General features: G+C 43.4%; 1 non-coding gene across 1 annotated transcript; it reads left to right on the plus strand.

Annotated features, from left to right (window-relative positions):
- Positions 1 to 3,548: 3,548 nt before the first annotated feature.
- Positions 3,549 to 3,655, plus strand: LOC125595767. The gene has a single exon (XR_007330591.1). It is a non-coding gene; the product is annotated as a small nucleolar RNA R71 (small nucleolar RNA).
- Positions 3,656 to 6,403: the final 2,748 nt, after the last annotated feature.

Consider the following 6,403-nt stretch of genomic DNA (forward strand, 5'->3'; position numbering starts at 1 on the left):
ATTGACATAGACTGAGCTTTCCCATGATCCATTCTGATCATTTCACTCATCCCACCTTGTTCACGATCAATTCCCTTGATCTGAACCAAGGCAGTCTCGTTTCTATTGAAACGTCTAGGCCCTATGTCAAGATCCCGGGATGGGGATGGGACAATTCTCCCCCACTTGAGATGGATTCGTCCTCGAATCCAGTGGTGGTTATACATTGTCTCATGACAAAATGTCCCAACTGAACGTAGTCTCGTTTTGAACATGGAACAGAACAACTTGATTCTTTAAGAACCAAATGAACTCTCCAATGATCAAATCTCTTTGACCATTGATGTACCAGTCTCCCCCACTTGATAATGATTGAACCACAAAAATCCTATCAAGTGCTCCTTTCTGGTTTTGCTTATGGCACCCTGACTTGTCAACTTCGACCACAGTTGAGGGTCCATCAAGCATCCATTCAAGTGATACATGTAAATCCATCCAAAGACATTCCTTGTGTCACTGACCGACCTCTCCAGGTTGCGGTCCTAGTATCCAACAAGTCTATGTCTTTCTTTTGAATATCGTCTTCTTTAGACTTTATTCTTTCTCTGATCATAACCCAAGATTAGATCATAACCAGTCCCTAGAAACAAGCTGCATACTCGAGCCTTAGTAGATTTGGCCAATACCCACACCACTCGATGTACCAGTCAAGTACTCACGAACTCGTTCCAATCTTTAGGCTGCTCATCCTACAACGAGTCCCAACAGATTGTTATGGTTCTTTTGTCCTTCATGGACAATAAGGTTCATGACCTCAGCCACAACATACTGGATCATCCCCTTAACCAGCCACAACCATTTCAGGCTTGGCCATATTGCGATCTTAGTCCCTCCAGACTAAAACGCCTCAGACTTGACTTATGTCCTTCACTGGACTTTGTCATAATTCGATCCTGGTCCATTTACGGACATGATCGTATTCCGGTCCTGGTCCACTCAGGGACTCGACTGTTTCACCCCAACCATAGGTCCATCTCCGAATAGGTCGTGGCCTGATCCTCGTCCATTACTGGACTTGATCATTCTCAACCGTAGGTCAAACTCCGACTTGCTTGTACTGCGACCATGGTCCTCTCTTGGACATGGTCAGCTTCGGCTCTGCCATCTCGGCCGGAGCCAAAGAAACGGACTCTAGGACAGCAGAGCTGTCCTTGGTTCCAGTTCAATCATAAATGGATCCGACCTATCAGGGGGGACACCCTGTAGCGAACAGAACACATCTGGGAACTCAGACAACAACGAATCCTCAAAAAGGTCTTTCAGACAGACATAACTGTCTGACTCTGTAGTTGTAATTGTGGCCAAAAAGGACTGACAACCCTGTTCCAGCATCCGAATCGCTCGAACTGCTGGAACCACTACTTTCTCTTGAGCCGGACACAGACATTGGTACTGGATCGGATGAAGCCCAGTCTCCAATTGCACCACAACCTTTATGGCAATCGAGAGTGGCTTGATACTTTCCCAACCAGTCCGTACCTAGGATCATCTCGTGATTCTTTAGGTGGACACATACTAGATTCACAGGGAAGACCTTTCCCTGGATCTGCACTGGGATATTCGACATGAGATCTAGTGAGTTCCTGGCTTGCCCACCGGCTGCCCTCACTATCCCAAAATTATCACCAGTGTACAGAGAGGTCGGATGGGGTCGTAGTGGATGTTGGGGTCTATCAGCGTCAGACACAATTTGTTTTTGTTCATGTCACATACGGCTCCTACTGTAGCTAGGAAAGATCTTCCAAGGAGAAGTGAAGAGTTCCAGTTAAGCTCGATGTCTAGGACATGAAAATGTACAGGGACAAGGGCATTACCAATCTGTACCTCCAGATCTCTTATGGTACCTCCTGATCGTTTTTCTGAAAGATCCACGAATGTGAAGGATTCTGTTGAAGGTTCGATGGTCAAACCAAGCTGGTCTGCCATGATCCTAGGGAGGATACTAACTGATGCTCCTGTGTCACACATTGAATGGGGAAATTCAACACCCTTGACTACGCATGGTATTGCAAACTTCCCAGGATCACTCTTCTTCGTCAATGTGATCATGTGTTTCATCTTCTCTCTGACTGAAACATTCTCCTAATGTCCTCCTCAGTTACCCTTGTTTCTCTGAAGAACATCCACAACCGGTGTGTGAAGTAAGCTTCATCAAAAGCTTTTTCGATTGGTATTCTGAGGATTCTTGTTGTGAAACCATCCATCTCCTTTTCGTTAGCTTCCCTCTTAAGGTTCTTAGGAATTTTCTCCTTTCTTTTCCTTAACTTTCTCCCTTCAGTTTCTTGATCTTCTTGAACTGGTTCTGGTGAACTATTTAAGGGTTGGGTTTTGGTTCGGGTGGGGTAGCTAATGGTTTAGGTGTTGGTCTGAGTGCGTTGATATAATCATTATCGATTGAGGGTAACCGCACTCGGTATGTCAGAGGTGCCTGTCGATCGATGGGAGGTGTGTTGTGACGATCGACGTCGGACTCACTCTGTCGATCGATGGTTGGCTTAACCGGTCGATCGATTTTATCATAGAAAGGGGAGGGTGGGTGAGGATGCTTAGCTGCGAATTCCTCATGAGTTAGAATTCGAACTACATTGCATTCAGTCGATTTAGCGGACGACGTTGATCGATGACTGGAGTAATCCGTCCATCGATCTTCATCATGGTCTGTCGATCGATGCGAGTTCATCGACATCGGTCGACACCTTTGGGATCCGCCGAGACTCATGGAGCTTTCGATTTTGAAGTCTCCTTCCTAAAGCTTTTCATTTCTCGCCAGTTGCCAGAAATCATCATCTATGATGGCATTTACGTGGTGTTTCCCTTTGTCGGCTCCTTCCTCTCTAACGTAAGCTTCTTACCTTTTTATTTTCTCGCCCGTCTGAATTACTTGCGTTTCAAGTTTTCTCACCTGCGTCCCTAAGGTCTCGATTTTGGTGTTCAGATTGTTGTAGGCAGAGTCTATTTTACCATTAAAATCCACGGTGATTTGTTGTTGTCCCAACAGTACTCGATCAAGCATCTCTTCGATCTTGTTTTCCTGAGTTTGGGGTGGTGGATTCTTGTAGTAGGAGTTCGAGTAGCTTTTGCTGTTTTTGAAGGGTTTTTGAAATTGTGAACTTTGGTTACTTCTTTGACCATTTCCAAAGAAGTTTTTGTTTCCGCCCTGGTTTCCAAATTTCTGGAATCTGGTACCTCTGATGTAGTTCACATTTTCTTCTCCTTCCGTATCTGCAACTTCTCCTTCAGCTGAACAGACTTGCTTCCTAAGAAGCTCGTGCACCACATCTAACTTAGCTTTTACTTCATCCATCTTTTCCTTCCCGATAGAGGCTACAGACTTCTTCTTGTCAGAGTCAGTGTTTTTTTTGCTGCTGCTGTTAGCAAGGTTTTCGATAAGTCTCACAGCTTCCAACGGATTCCAAGTAGTGAAGTTTCCTTCACTCACCGTATCAAGAGCCATTTGATACTGTAAGGCGAGACCTCAGAAGAAAGTGCTTAGTAGCTGCACTTCGTTAAATCTGTGGTGTGGACAGTCTCGCTGGAAGAACCTAAATCTATTCCACGCATCTTTGAAGGACTCTCCAGCCTCCTGCGAAAATGTGGAAATTTTGTTCCGAAGTTCTTCAGCGCGTGCCTCATCAAAGAAGTTTCGTAAGAAAGCATTCTTGATGTCGGCCCAGGATGTTAAAGATCATGTGGGTTGCTGCGTAAGCCAGCGCATCGCTTCTCCATTCAGCGTGTATCTGAAGAGCTTGCACAGCAGGTAGTCTTCGGGGACTCCTTCCATCCGAATAGCAGCGATTAGATCCTCGAACCGTTCCAGATGGTCCATAGGGTATCTGCGACACGAGAGTGTAGTATTGAGGCTTCAGCTCGAAATTCTGCTTCTGGATCTCCGGAAGTCGTATAGCTGATCTGTTGGATAGTACTCATTTGGGCGATTGTAGTCGGCCAGTGGTTTTGATCGAGCGTCCTCATCTACAGGTTGAGCTGCTCCTGTAGCAGTAGCATCAGGGATTACAGTCCCCTGAGCGTCTATTTTTTGACCTGTTGCATTACGCAGATGACCGTCCTGGTCATACAGGTTTCCGTTCTCGTCCTGTGTTAGAATAATAATGTTTACCATTTTTCACGACACGGTATCGATCGACGTACGCGGTGTAGTATCGATCGTTGTCGAACGATTGGGATCGATCGACGATGAAGGTCTGGTGTCGGTCGACGGTTGGTTGTGCGTATCGATCGACGACGATGTTGTTGTTGCGTCGAGCGATGTTGAACGTTGACCTCTACGGATGGTGCGTTCCAAATGAGCAGGATCGTGTGAGAACAGCAAGTCTTTCTCCTTGTTGCTTCTGGTACCGCTGGGCATGCACCTGAAAAGACAAGAAAAATATTATTAGAAAGGGGGTAGGGAAAAGAATAAGAATCAATAAAACTAAATCTAATGGCGATCAAAGCTCCCCGGCAACGGCGCCAAATTTGATACCACTCACTAAGGAGTGTTACTCTCATCAAAAGAGGTTGAGATGTAGTACTTACGGATCGAATCCACAAGGAGCTAGGGAACAATTAAATCTAGTGTTTATTAATTCTAAGAGTTATAAATGTTTAAATGAAATGGCAATAGTAACAAGCGAAGTAACTAGTAAGTGTAACTTGGTTGGAAATGATATTAGATGCAGGGCCACTATTCAGGAGTTGGAGATTATAATACCTTTAGATGCCTATTTGTTGCATGCATGATACATTAGAGCTCAACCGCTTAACTCAGTGATCAGCTGTCGCATGTTTCACTGGTTAACAGGCTAGATCTTGTGTCTCAACGGTTAGTATGTGGACAACGAAAGAGTGTCGATCGATGGTCATATTGGGACGTCGACCGATACACCTTTGCCAACGTCGATCGATAGTTAGTTGAGGACATCGATCGACGGGTTCTAGCCAGGCCTATGCGCGAGTATGAAATGCCCAACTAAGATACTAAATTGGCGGTTAGCCCTCTATAGCAGTCCTAATATGATAGATAGATGTCAGGATGGGATAACAAGGGTGCTTGAATATGCAATCCTATGATCAAGTTCTAGTTAGCAAGGCTAAAACAAGCAATGAATACAAATCTATCATGAATATCACAACAAGGCAGATCTATCTGAACCCTGGATCTAATAATTGAAATACTCAGACATAGCAAAGCAATTCATAACAATGAAGAAATAGAAACTCATAGTATAAATGAAAAGAAATGATAACAAGGAGTTCCAATCACAAGTGATCTTCTCTCCAAAACTCTCTCTTCTCTCAAACTGAAACTTGTAACAAAAAAGGTCTCTCTGCCGTCAAAACACTTAGGCAGTATATAATCTACTAGGTTAAAAACTTGTCAGGGCATTTTCGTAATTTGGCTTGGCCTTGGGTTTTAAGTCTGCTGAATCCAAAATGTCGCGTGTCTGATGTCTCGACATCGATCAATGGTACTTGTGTACATTGATCGGTATTAATCTTCATTTGTCGAGGCATCTCCTGGTATCGATCGTCAGCACTGATGCACATCGATCGATTGTTCTTCCTCTCGTCGACCTCTACGTGGTCAGCTCGGGTGAAATGTCCTTTAAGCTCCAAAATGCTCCAAAGTCATAGCTTTACTCCGAAATGCACCTGAACCTGAAAACATACCTAGAAGAGTAGAAAACATAGATATATATATATATATATATATATATATATATATATATATAGTAAAATACCTATATACCATGGATGAAAACAAGTCAAATCCAAGGTATATCAACTATACACACTCATAATAAAAATAAAAATAAGATCTATTGTTTAATTAGGATGAGTCTGAACAGGACTTGGTGGCTAAAACCATTAAGGCTTGATTCATAAAGACTCCAATAAAAGAGTTCGAAACGAGACTTGGAGGCGGCAATCTTCAAGGCTCGCTTTCGCAAAAAATTCTTGGATATAAGTCAAAAAGAAGTGAACAGAGCTTGGTGGCAAACACCATTAAGTTTTGATTCATGGAAGCCTGTCCAATCTTGGTCACTGATCCTGCAATGGAAGCAGACTTTGACTCAAGAGAGAAATTAGAGAGAGAGAGAGAGAGAGAGAAATTAGGAACTAACTTTTACCTGTAGTTCCAGATACTTGTCTGAAATCCTTGCATCCTGTGATCGATACTCCCAAGGTAAAGCTTACACCTTTTACATTGAGAAATGAGGTTGGTTGAGGAGATTGATGATAAGATTAGTTAAGATTGTTGGCTAGATGATTTTGGTTGCTAAGCTAGGATATTGCATAATGTATATCTGTAAGAAGGAATTTTAGATGTGGAATGCAATATTATAGAGGTGATAATTTCAAT

This window comes from Brassica napus, unplaced genomic scaffold (assembly GCF_020379485.1).
Source record: "Brassica napus cultivar Da-Ae unplaced genomic scaffold, Da-Ae ScsIHWf_1085;HRSCAF=1549, whole genome shotgun sequence".
In the NCBI taxonomy this organism is placed as follows: domain Eukaryota; kingdom Viridiplantae; phylum Streptophyta; class Magnoliopsida; order Brassicales; family Brassicaceae; genus Brassica; species Brassica napus.